This window comes from Equus asinus, chromosome 5 (assembly GCF_041296235.1).
Source record: "Equus asinus isolate D_3611 breed Donkey chromosome 5, EquAss-T2T_v2, whole genome shotgun sequence".
NCBI classification, from domain to species: domain Eukaryota; kingdom Metazoa; phylum Chordata; class Mammalia; order Perissodactyla; family Equidae; genus Equus; species Equus asinus.
The window spans coordinates 80,406,335-80,419,794 of NC_091794.1; the positions used below are offsets into that span (position 1 = coordinate 80,406,335).

At 38.6% G+C, this 13,460-nt stretch overlaps 1 long non-coding RNA gene across 1 annotated transcript; it reads left to right on the forward strand.

Annotated features, from left to right (window-relative positions):
• The first annotated feature begins 5,166 nt into the window (after positions 1 to 5,166).
• On the forward strand, positions 5,167 to 12,986 carry LOC106847777 (uncharacterized). Its single transcript, XR_006527839.2, has 3 exons — positions 5,167 to 5,348; positions 7,813 to 7,981; positions 12,626 to 12,986. It is a non-coding gene; the product is annotated as an uncharacterized lncRNA (long non-coding RNA).
• Positions 12,987 to 13,460: the final 474 nt, after the last annotated feature.

A 13,460-nucleotide genomic window follows, 5' to 3' on the forward strand; every position in this document is an offset into this window, starting at 1 on the left:
GTATCACCTAGTAAAACCAAACCATGGGCATTCCCTATAATCCACCAATTCCACTCCTGAGTAGCCAACAATATATTTGCACATGTGCAGCAAGAGTAATCTACAAAATATTCATACAACATTATTTATAAGAGTCCATACTGAAACAACCCAATGCACATCAGTACCAGAATAAATAAATTGTGATATAGTCACAAAAGTGAACACTACACAGTAATGAAAAGTAAAGAAACCACAGCTGTAGGCAACTGCATGGATGAATTTCACAAACATAATGTTGAGCAAAAGAAGCCAAACACAAAAGCATGCAATACTGGATGATTCCATGCATATAAAGTGAAAAAAACAGATAAAGTAATCTACGTTGTCAGAAGTCTAGATATCAGCTACCTTTGAGGAGCAAGGAGAAGACAGTGTTTGAGAAGGGGCATGAGAGAGGCTTCTGAGGTGCTGTCAATGTGCTACTTCTTGGCTGTGTGATGGTTACAAATGTGTACTCTTTGGTAAATCAGTGTGAGCTATACATTTTGGAAGAAAGTACTTTTCTGTGTATGTGTGATGTTTCAATAAAAAGGTTTTGGTTTGGTTTGGTTTTTAAATGTGAATGCTTATCATGAATCCCTAACTTGGAACTGTGAGTTCTGACAAGTTGCGGTGCCAGGAGGGAGGTGCAAGGATCTCCCATCAAGAAACCAGCAGTCTCCCCTTTGACCTTCCCTCCCCATGTGCCAAATGTAGACAGAGGATCAGGCAGCTTTGCTCTTTTATTTGTTAACATTGTGATTGGTATTTTCAAATGTTAAGCCAACTTTGCATTATTTGACAATCTTCATTAGTCAGGACGTATTACTTGTTTTATATATATTACTGGATATTATAACAGTTAAGGATTTTTGCATTTCTGTTCAAGAAGGATATTTATCCTTTGTTCTCCTTTTTTTACAAATTTGTCTGGTTTTGGTATCAGTGCAATGCTGACTTCATAAAATGAGTTGGGAAATATTCCCTCCACTTCTGTTTTCTGAAAGAGTTTGCAGAGGATTCGTATTTTCTTCATTATGTGTTTGACAGATTAATAAAAAAGCCATCCGGGCCTGGAGGGTTATACTGTAGGAAGTTTTTCAATTACAAGTTCAATTTTTTTAAATAGATGCAAAGCTATGCCAATTTTCTCTCTTTTTTTTTGGTCAGTTCTGGAAATTTATATCTTCATAGAAGTTATCCATTTCATTTAAGTTGTCAAATTTATTGACAAAACTCTTTATAATATCTTCTTATCATCCCTATAATGTCTGTAGGATTGTAGTGGTGCCCGTTTTATTCATTATATTGTTCATTTGTGTCTTCTCATTTCTTCTTTTTCCCTCTTGATTAGTCTCGCTAGAAGTTTATCCATGTTGTTGTTATTTTCAACCAGCTTTTGATTTTATCTATTAATTGCCTGTTTTCCATATGTGATTTCCAGTTTAGCTTTATTATTTCTTCCCTTCTATTTATTACTTTTGATTAAAATTTGCTCTTATTTTCCTAGCTTCCTAAGGTGGAAGCCTAGTTCAACAATATTGTACCTTGGTTCATTTCTAATACTAGCATTTAAAGCTATAAAATTCCCTCCAAGCACTGCCTTATACAGTGGGGTCCTTATATGCATCCTAAAAATCTTAATATAGATATGTTTATTTTTGATCAGTTCAAAATATCTTCCAATTTATCGTGATTTTCTTAGATTCATGACTTATTTGGAAATGTGTTATTTAATTTTCAGGCATTTTGGATTTCCTAGCTATCTTTTGTAATTGATTTCTAACTTAAATTCTGTTGTGTTCAGAGAACATACTGTGTATGATTCAATCCTTTTAAATTTACTGAGACTTGTTTTCTGGCCTAACTAGTGGTCTCTGTTGTCTAGTGTTCTATGTGCACTTTAAAAGAAAGCATATCCTGCTATTTGATGGGTCAACTGTGCTATCATTGTCAATTAGATCAGGTTGGTTGATAGTGTTTTTGAGTCTTCTTATGCTTACTGATATTCTGTTTACCTACTTTATCAGTTACTGAGATAGGAATGTTGAAATATCCACCTATAATTGTGGGTTTATCTTTCTTTTCAGTTCTGTCCACTTCCGCTTCATTTATTTTAAAGTTCTGTTATGAGAGCCACACACATTTAGAATCTTTATGTATTCTTGGTGAATTGACCCTTTCATCATTACAAAACGTCTCTTGAGCCAGCCCTGATGGCCTGGTGGTTAAAGTTCAGCACACTTTGCTTCAGGGGCCCAGATTCGGTTCCTGAGCATGGGACCACATCACTTGTCTGTTAGTAGCCATGCTGTGGTGGTGGCTCACATAGAAGAACCAGAAGAATTTACAACTATACACAACTATGTACTGGTGATTTGGGGTGGTGAAAGGAAGAAAAAAAGGAGGAAGATTGGCAACAGATGTTAGCTTATGGCAACAGACAATAGCTTAGGGCAAATGACGATAGCTTAGGGCAAATCATCCCGCTGAGAAAACAAACGAACAAAAAACACATCCACTGGTCTATTCTCCTTGCCTGCTTTCCTTAAAAAATAATAGATAGATAGATAGATAGATAGATAGATAGATAGATAGATAGATAAAATGTCTCGAATTATCCCTGGTAATATGCCTTGCCCTGAAGTCTACTTTGTCTGATATAAATACAGCCACTCCATATTTGCTAGATCTATCTGTGTCTAGCTTTTACTTTTCATCTATATGTGTCCTTATAGTTAAAGGAGATTTACTGTGGATAGCATACAGTTGGGTCTTACTTTGATCCAGTCCAACAATTTCTGCTTTTTATTGGAGTAGTTTATGTTCAATATGAATTATTGATATTGTTGAGTTTGTCTACTATCTTTCTATTTGTTGTCTGTTTGTGACATCTCTCTTTTGTTTCTTATTTCCTCTTTTCTTGTCTTCTTTTGGATTTATCAAAATTCTTAGTATTATTTTCTTTTTTTTCACTTATCAGCTGTACTTTTTGTCTTTTTTTTTTAGTGGTTTCTGTATGGCTTACAGTATGCATCTTAAGCTTGTTCCAGCATACCCTCAAATAATATTATGCTACTTTCTGTATAATGTAAGGATAGTACAATTGCTTACTTCCATTTCCCTTCACTGTTTTTCATGGTTTTATTATTATACATTTTATTGCCATGTATGTTAAACTCCACAATACACTGTTATCATTTTTGTTTTAAACTGTCAATTATTTTTAAGAGAAATTGGAAAATGAAAAAGAATTCTTTTATATTTACCCACATGCCATTTCTGGAACTCTTTTATTTCTTTGTGATGATCCAAGTTTTATCTAGTGTTATTTTCCTTTGTCCTGACAAACATCCTTTAACATTTCTTACATTTCTAACATGTCTGCTGGTGAGAAATTCTCACTGCTCTTGTTTACTTAAAAACTCTTTATTGACCTTCATTTTTGAAGGATATTTTCACTGATTATAGAATTCTAGGCTGACAGATTTATTCTTTCAACACATTAATGAAGTTCCATTGGCTTCAAGTTTACATAGTTTTAATGAGAGGTCTGTGAATACTGTGTTTGTTACTCTTTACATAATCTCCTTTTTCCCCTCTTGATGCTTTTATCACTAGTTTTCAGAAGTTTGATTATGTCGTGCTTTGGCGTTGGTTTCTTTATATCTATATTGCTTGGATTATATTGAAGTTCTTCGATCTATGCATTTATAGTTTTCACCAAATTTGGAAATTATTTATCATTAATTTTTCAAATATTTTTATGTCCCTCAACTCCTCACTCTCTGAGACTCCAAAAAATTGTATGCTGGACACTCGCCTACCCACAGGCCCCTGAGGCTCTTTTCATTTTTGTTGTCTTTTTCTCTTGATGCTTCAATCTGGATGGTCTCTACTGAAATGTCTTCAAGTTCACTGGTATTTTATTCTCAAGTGTCTAATAAGCTATTAAGCCCATTCAGTGAAGGGGATTCCAGCACAGTTCTGGTCTCTTCTTTTCTCTTTTCTTCTCTCTCTCTCTCTCTTTCTCCATCCTCCCCAGTTTGCTACTCCACAAATTTTCAGCTATCTCACACTCCCTGAACTTCAATCTATGTCTTCTTAACCAGACAACTTTGCCATGTTCAGCTTGGATTCCTCTTCCTTGAATATTTTAGAAAGCGTCTCCAGGAGGAAACTTGGGCAAATTGTAGGGCTCATCTCACGTCTTTCTCTTCTCTCAAGGAACACAGTCCAGTACTGCTTGTTATCTATTTGATATCTAGAGTAGTCAAATTCATAGAAACAGAAAGTAAGATAGTGGTTGCCAGGGCCTGGGGATGGTTGTCTAATGGGTATAAAATAGTTCTGGAGATTGGTCTCACACAATGTGATTACACTTAACACTACTGAACTGTGTGCTTAAAAATGGTTACGATGGTAAATTTTATGTTGTGTACTTTACCACAATTAAAATTTTAAAATATATTGGGGCCAGCCCCGTGGCCTAATGGTTAAGTTTGTGCTCTGCCTTGGTGGCCCAGCGTTTCCCTGGTTGGAGTTCTGGGTGCAGACATGGCACCGCTTATCAGGCCACACTGAGGTGGCATCCCACATGCCACAACTAGAAGGACCCACAACTAAAAATACACAACTATGTACCAGGGGGCTTTGGGGAGAAAAAGGAAAAAATAAAATCCTAAAAAAAAATTTTGTTTAAATATAAACTATAAAGTCCCCAAGTTACTCAGATTAGGAAAAGCTTATTCTATCTATATTATCGCACGGGTGAGATCAGCCAGAACGTCATCTCAGATATGAAACTTCCACTGTTTTGTGAGATAGACACAAGAGGGTTTCAATTCCTGGCATCTGCTTTAAAGTGGGAGAGCTTTCTGGCTCCTTCCAAAATCTTTTTTTAGGAAATAACTGGTCAAGGTGAGGTCCAATCATAAGTCCACTACCTCCTGGGTTTGCCACTGGACTGCAAGTCCTCTCCTGGCAGCTGAGGGGCAGTCCTAGTAACCAGGCTTGGTCCTGAGAAGCTGGACAAGGTGAACAGAGCGCCAGAAGCGGCGGGATTCGAAATAAGATTCCAAGGAACGCTGTTGCCTGGAGACGGCGTGCGACACTGTTGCTCGGAGACGGCCGGAGACCCTGCACTGGGCGAGCGTCCAGAAGGAGCGGGACCCGACCCAGCAGGGCCGAGGCCATGGCTGGACACCAAAAGGAGAAGGTAGTCCTAGATGAAGTCCATCAGAACCAGATCTTGAGGGAATTGTACCTCAAAGAGCTACGAACCCAGAAGCTCAACACCCAGTATCACGTGAATACCCTCCACAAAGGTGAGGGGCGCCGCAGCGTGGAGGAAGGGTAGGGTAGGGGGCGCGGCCCAAGAGGCAGGAGCCCTCAGGGGTACGGAGCAGAGCACCGTAGGAGACATCTTCTCTGACCTGGGCCCCCTTCATAGACTTCTGGAACTATGACATGTTGCGGGGCGGGATGGTCCTGGCCCCACATCACATCAAATATATTAGGTATATTAAATCCACGCATGTCATGATTAAATAATGTTTTCGTTGTAAAAAAGCTGAAAGGCTTTTTATAATCTTGCATTTGAAATAATTATATTTTGCAGTGATTTATGTTTTGTTTTGCTTGTGGTTTTTTTTTTTTCGGTAAACAAACGTTGGGGTTTTTTTCAGCCTTCTAATATTGTCTAAGGCCTTCAGAAAGTTGAAGGCTAGTAGTAGACCCCGACCCACGGCGCCCCTCTGATGAAAGGACCCTACCCTCCTCTCTCCTCACTTTGCACATTCCTTGGTTGGTTTCATGTGGTCCTGGAACATCGGCTCCCCCTGAAGGCCACTGAATCTCAAATGGAGCCCCAGACCCATGTGCCCAACCACCTTCAGGCTGCCTTCCCCTGGACAGCCCATAGGTACCTCGAACTCGCCAGTTCAAAAACCAGGCGCATCCGGCACCCCTCCCCCACCAGCTGCTACTCCAGAATGTCCTGTCTTAGCGAAAGGTTCCACAACCATTGCTCCCCCAAGTTAGAAGCCTAGGGGACATCCTCAGTCTCTCTCTTCCTCACTCCACACATCTAAGTACTGTAGTCACAGACCTGTTTGTTAACGTTTTTCTCACCTGACCTTTCCTGGGTTCCTACCTCAGTGAGAGACCATCATGCGTGTGGAGGCATCTCCATCTCTCCTCACTGAATTCCACCCTCTAAACATGCTTAGAACACCTTTTTCCACTCTATACGTTGTGTTTATTCACTCCTAGGTGTCTTTTAATAGCCAGAAGTTCTTGACTTTAATATAGCCCAATTTGTCCATCCTTTCCTTTATGCTTAATGAATATGTGCTGTTGTAAGAATCTTTCCCAATTCCCAGGTCTTAAAAATTTTCTCTCTTATTTCTTGGATTTTTGTTTTGTTTTGTTTTCCTTTTCACCTTTAGATCTACAATCTATCTGGAATTAGTTTTTATGTCTGGTGTGAGATAGGGATCCCATTTCATTTTTTCCCATATGGGTATCCAGTTGCCTCAGCACTATTTATTGAACAGAATATCATTTCCTCACTGCTCTGCAGTGCCATCCCCATCATAAATCAAGTGTCCATGTATGCATAGATCTGTTTCTTGACACTGTTCTTTTTCACTGGTCAATTTTTTATCTATCTTTGCTGTCTTAATTACTGTCCCATGCTGTCTTAATTATTGTAGCTTTATAATAAGGCTTGAATCTACTAAAGTAAGTGCTCCAATTGTATTATTCTTCAAAATTGTCTTGGTTCTTCTTAATTCTTTGCGTTTCTGTGTAAATTCGAGAATCTGGATGTCATTTTCATCCACCTTCAAAATTTAAAAAAAAGCTAAATTTACTGGTATTTGGTTTGCTGTTGCTCTAAATCTTATCAAATTGGAGAGAATTGAGAATTGTCATATTTTCAATGTTGAGTCTTCCAATCCATGAACATGTTACATCCCTCCGTTTATGTAGATTTTCATTAATTTCTCTAAGTAATAATTAACAAATTTCTGTAGAGGTCTTGCAGATCTTTCATTTGATTTACTCCGAGATACTTGATAAGTTTGATCCTACTGTTAATGGTAAGATCTTTAAAATTTTATTTTCTGGATATTTATTGCTGGTAAGAAGATATACAATCAACTTTTGTTTTTTGACCTTGATCTAGTACAAGAATAACTTCACTTATTTCTAATAGTTAAACTCTAAATTTTTTTGGATTTTCTACATACACAGTCATGTCAATGTCATTTCTTCTTTTCCAATCTTTATATTTTTTATTTCTTTTTCTTGCCTATTCTACTACTGGAATCTTCAGTATATGATGAATAAAAGTGCTGGCAGTAGAATTCTTTGTCTCATTCCCAATGTCAAAAGAAAGTTATTAGCGTTTTATTATGGCTTCTCATAGGACTTCTGTAGACAATTTTTTGTCAGATTAAAGAAATTCTTTTCTATTCCTAATTTTTTAAAGAGTTTATCAAGAATGGATGAGTATTCTATCAAATGCTTTTTCTGTATCTATTGAGATGGTAGTATGGCTTTTCACCTGTATTCTGTTAATAATGTAAATTATTGATTGATTCTTAAATGTTAAGTCAATCTTAAAGTCTTGGAAGAACTCATCATGGTCCTGCTGTCTTAGCCTTTGTATGGGCTGCTGGCTGAGGCTAGCTAACACTTGTTTAGGATTTTTGTTTTTTGATTTTGATTAATACTGTCCTATAGTTTACTTTTTTTGTAATGTCATTGTTATGGTTTTGTATTCAGGTTATTAAGATCTTACAAAATTAATTGGACAAAGGCCCACAGGGTGAGGAATTGAGGCCTTCTGCAAACAACCAACAAGGAACTGAGACCTCTCACCAACAGCCATGTAACGAGCCATCTGTAAAGTGCATCTACTACCAAGAAATTGTCAGAAATTTTCATCTTTAAGGTACATATTATAAGGACATTAGAGTGATTTAACTTCAAGTACTCTATTCTCTTTTTTGTTATTGTTGTCCAGCATTTTATTTCACTTTGGTTTTTCCGGCCCCCAAACTACTATGTTATATTATACTATTATTATTATCATCATTTTAGTCACATGGTACTTCTTTGGATTTACCTATGTTTACCAGTTTCTTTGTTCATTAATTGACATGCTGGTTACCAAATTATTGCCTCTCGGCTCCAAACCCACTCTTCATTGCCCCGTTTTGTGATACTGGAGCTCAGCCCTGTAAACACTGCTCCTTTGCCAGTCGATACTATGTAACCTTAAGCATGCTCAGTAGAGGGCCCGAGAGGCTCACAGCAGGAGGGAGGGGCTTGTCTTTCTAGTTCAAATGTGTTTCCATTCTTTTCTTCTTCTACAGCAAGGGGACTGCCAGCAGTGTGCACACACACTGCAGCAAGTTTTGTTGACACTCTAGTGCAAGGCTTCCTACTTACCCATTCTCACTCATGGTCCCCTGCTCTCTGGCCTTACTTCTTGCATTTCCTTCCTCCTGGGGTCCAATTTCTTTTTCTTACCCTTTGTTTTTTCTTTTAATAAGAGCTTATTAGTGGTTAACTATCCTAGTTTTGGTCAGCACTTGGTCTTAAATGATGAAAATCTATTAATTTAGCTGTCAATCTTGGATGATAATTTGGATGGGTATGAAATTCTAGATTAATAGTTATTTCCTCCCAGCACTTAGAAGCTAACATTATACAGTCTTCCGTCTTTTGCTTTTTTTTTTTTTTTTTGTCTGTTTTTAGTTTAATTCTTTTATGGAAACCTGTCTATTCTCTCTTACTGCTTTTAAGATCTCTTTGTCTTTAATGTTTATAGTTTCACTCTATGTCTAGGTGTGAGTTTCTTATGTCTTCTATTAAGAATTCATTGTGTGCCCTGAATCTGAGGATTAATGTTTTATCATTTCTGGAACAAACTCAGTTATTATCACTTCTTATATTTCCTCTTCCTCATTCTTTCTAGTTTCTCCTTCTTGCACTCTTATTAGATATAAGTTGGAATTTTAAATTCTATTCTACATACCTTTCAACATTTCTTGCATATTAAATTCTTCTTTTCACCAAATTCCATAGTGGGGGGGTGTGTCCCACCAGCTGGGTGTTCCACCATTCAACTCAATTCTGACACTATCTTCCCAGAGATTGCATCAGAATCCACAGGTTAAGGGCTCAGTCCCATGAGACTGTCCTCCACTTCAGATGCTAAATGCAAATTCAGGTTATCACCTGTGCATCTGATCAAAGGATTATACTTCAGAGGTTCCCATGACCCCCTCTGAGGTTTGATTAATTTTCTAGAGCAACTCACAGAACTCACAGAAACATTTTACTTACTAGACTACCAGTTTATTATAAAAGGATATAACTCAAGAAGAGCCAGGTGGAAGAGATGCATAGGGTAAGGTACGTGGGAAGGGGCGTGGAGCTTCTATGCCCTCTTTAGGCACGTCGCTCTCTCCATGTCTGCAAGTGTTCACCAGCCTGGAAGCCCTCCAAAACCTATCCTTTTGGGTTTCTATGGAGGCTTTATTACACATACATAATTGGTTAAATCATTGGGTATTGGTCATTGATTCGACCTCCAGTCCTTGTCCCTTCCCTAGAGGTCAGAGAGGTGGGAATGAAAGTTTGAATCCTCTAATCACATGGTTGGTTCCCTGCCAACCAGCCCCATCCTTAGGAGCTTTCCCAAAGTCTACTCATTAATGTACACCCATTTGTGGTAGAAGGGGGCATCTTGAATAACAAGACACTCATTTCACTTTAATGGGTCTGAAGCAACTTCTGGAACTGAGGACAAGAGGCTGAATGTTATAACAAAAGAGTCTCTCATGGCTCTTATTGCTCAGAAAATTCCAAGGGTTTTGGGAGCTGTGAGCCAGGAATTATAGATGAAGACCAAATATATATGAGAAATATATTTAGGTCATCTGAATGATCAAATATATATGTGTTATAAATCGCAGTATCACACACATTTTCCTTCTTTTCATGTCTTTGTGCTATCTCTTGATAATTCCCTGACATTTATCCTCTCTTTCTCTCTTCAGTTGCTTCAAATGCCATCTCTATCTTGCTCACTGCAGTTTTCTTATTGTTATTTCAAAGACCTTATTTTTCATTCGGGTATTACAAAGCAGTCTCCAGTCTGTAGTTTGCCATGTCCACTGAGTTTTTTGTTTTAATGATCACATTTTTCATGGTTTTTTCCTTTGGCCATTTGTTCTTTGGTATCTTGTTCCTTTTTTTAGAATTTCAAGTCCTTGTTTTATGCCTTGAATTATATGGAATTCTGTGTGAAATGTGTGTAAATCTCCTCTTTGTTGTATCCTGACAATGGCTCATGTGAATTGTTTGCTCCTGTGTTTTATAATATTGGATTGTGAGCTCATCTTCAGTGGGGCTTTCCTACGTGAAGTCCTTGTTGTCTGGGTTATGGTGTTGTTCCTGTGGAGTGATAAATTTTGTATCTTCCTAACACCTCAGAGGGAACATTGACTGAAACCACTTTGTTGACTGTGGGTTTATATGTCATGTAGTTTAAATTTTGAACTCAAAAATCGGGCAAGAGGTAAGCACAATATTTCAATATCTCAAGAGAAACTTTGTTTTTAACTTGAATCCCAGAGATCCAGTCATTTCTCTGAGATGATGGATAGATTTTTAGCTCCATCTAGATAGGCAGAAAAACCAAAACCCCTAGAAATTATCAAATTCAATAATCCACCCTCCACCCCATCCTACAGTGGTTACAGCTTCACCTCAGGTACTTACTTCTCTTTACGTTTGCATCTGGAGATTTCCATTTTGTATTCCATGATGTGGCTACACCACAATTTACCCAAATCCTTATTTATAAGCATTTGGTTTGTTTTCAGTTTTTTGACTCTAATAAACAATATTGCCGTGAACTTTCTAGTATTGAGTACTGTCGGTATTGTTTAGGATAGAGTTGAAGTTAGACCATTAATTTAATATCAATTCCAGGTTGTGTGAAGTTTTTTCCAGCAGCATTCACCAATACAGGGAAGTCAAATAGTTGGAATCAACCAGGCAGGGTTTTACCCACAGGAAAGTGCAATAAAAAGATAGTATGACAAGAGAGTTTACAACACTGGTAAGAAAGTTACTGAAATTACAGACCATAGACTCTGAAGTGGATAAGGAGAGAAAGAAAGGCAGCAGAGGAATCACAGTAGAGTAAGAAGAAAGTAAGAGTCAGTGGGTTGGAGGCCCCATGGACGTGCGAGCCAATCAGTCATTACACTGTAAGGATAGAAAGTAGTGGTCAGAGAATAGAATGTATGAATAAGTGATTTAAGAAGTGAGATAATTCTTGAGTAACAGAAAAAACAGGTATGGGCATAGGTAGCTGAAGTAGAATGCAGGCGGTGGACTTGAGTGATAAAGAAATCAAGGAAAGGAGAGGTCTGAGCATTGAATGGGGTCATCGCCATGGATATTGAGGTCACTCAGGATGATGGACTCAAGAGTAAGACTTTGCAACCAATGTCAAAGTTTTCACAGAAAAAGAGAGTATCCAGGAGACATGAAGGTGACAGTGGCAGGGAAATGGTAGTGGGTAGCACTAGCTTCTAAGGAGCAAGAGATTTTCTAATAGCAAGGGAGGAACAGTGGTTTGAAAGGAATCATAAGAAACATAGAGAACACACCACAGCCTCAACCTGAGGTACTTTAGAAGTGGGAGAATGAGCTGTCTCTACTTGTGACATATAGGAGGGCAGTAATGTCCTCAAGGGAAATGCAGGTTACAGGTAAAGCCAGGAAATGCAAAGAATAGTCAATAACCAAATTCTAAGGAATGAAGGGGGTTTTCTTGTCATTTGGCTGGATTTCCAGAGAATGCAATTGAAAGTTTTGTGAAGCATGGGAGGAAATGGGTGTTGGATGAAAGGAGAAAAATCAGGGTATTTTTGTTAAGAGTACAGAAGAGAATATGGGACCAATGGGGTCATGATTTGGGTGGTGATCAAAGAAACTAGAAATGTTAAGCACAGATAATTGCTACATCAGACAAAGGAAGGGTGCGGTAGCCTCCTAAATCATCTGACATGGAATTAGGTATCTCACATACTGAGCAAGAAAGTCCAAATCTAGTCATCAGATACTCAACTGTAGGCAGCCATCCTATCAGCTTTGGCCCTATGTTTCTGATTCCAGTTAATAGTGAGGCAACAAACCAAGGGACCACAGGGACCAAGAGGAAAGCTATACTGTAAAGTTCTACTCTGAAGCACCTCTACAAGATCCTGTCCAGAAGCATGGGAGGGGGTCATACTGACTGTCAGTGCTCTGTGCCATTTTGTTCTCCCTCCTACATGCCCTCTACTCTCTGACTTTTGGCACAAGTTCTAGTCCCGTCTGCTTTGTCACCCACTGCCTGCTTTATATTTCCCTCTCTGGCTTTCAGTGTCCTCATTGGTAAAATAGACATAATATCTCTTCTCTGATTACCTCATATTCATGGAGTGATATTGTTATCCCAGCCTTTGGCCCCATAAGACATTAACCACAACACTGCTCAGAACAATCCTAACATATTATCTTTTGCTTGCAGGAAACCACAAAGAAAGGAAGGATAAGATGGCTGAACAAAACGAGTCAAAATTAACTGAAGGCAACATGGCACTCTGATTTGACTTGACATAGACCTGCAGCACATTATATACTCACTGTGATACCTTACCATAGTATACAAAACACCCACCGACTCCATGACAGTTTACAACTGCGATGGCAACAGGAGGATATAATCAAATAAGGAAAGAAAAAAGGTGGCACCCTTGCTCCCTAGAAAAGCCTGCCTGTTTCCCCAAATAAATGTGAATATTCCTCCCCTTCATTACCTAGACCCCGTATAAATAGCTGCTTAATCACCCCAGGAGCTGAGAAGTTGATTTTTGCACTTCGTTCCCACTTCTTCATTCTTTGGCCATTTAATAAAGCTTGTGCTATTGGACACTCAACTTCAGTCTCATTTCAAAGTTGTGACACTGAACAGAGGAAGAACCCCAAGAGGAAGGGCAAGAGATCCTTTCACACGTCTCTCCCCATTTGGGAAGAGTGTTCAATTGGTGACGTCAATGATGTGAAAAAGTTTTGAAAAATGTACTAAGTTGGAGTTACATCAGTATCATGGCATAGTGAGTTGTTCCCTTTATCTCTCCCCTCTAAGTTACAACCAGTCAGACATCCTCTGACCAACAAAGGACTCCCTACACAGCACACCAAAATGTCTGAGTGATCAACTCATCTATACTTTTGAAGGTGGGTGGACTGGACCTCTGGGAGGGGGTGGAACTAGAGGAGCAACCACCTTTCCCTCCCAAGGTGGTGGCAATCCAAAACATGGATCCTCACACAGCATTCACACCAGCTACTAATGGCACAAA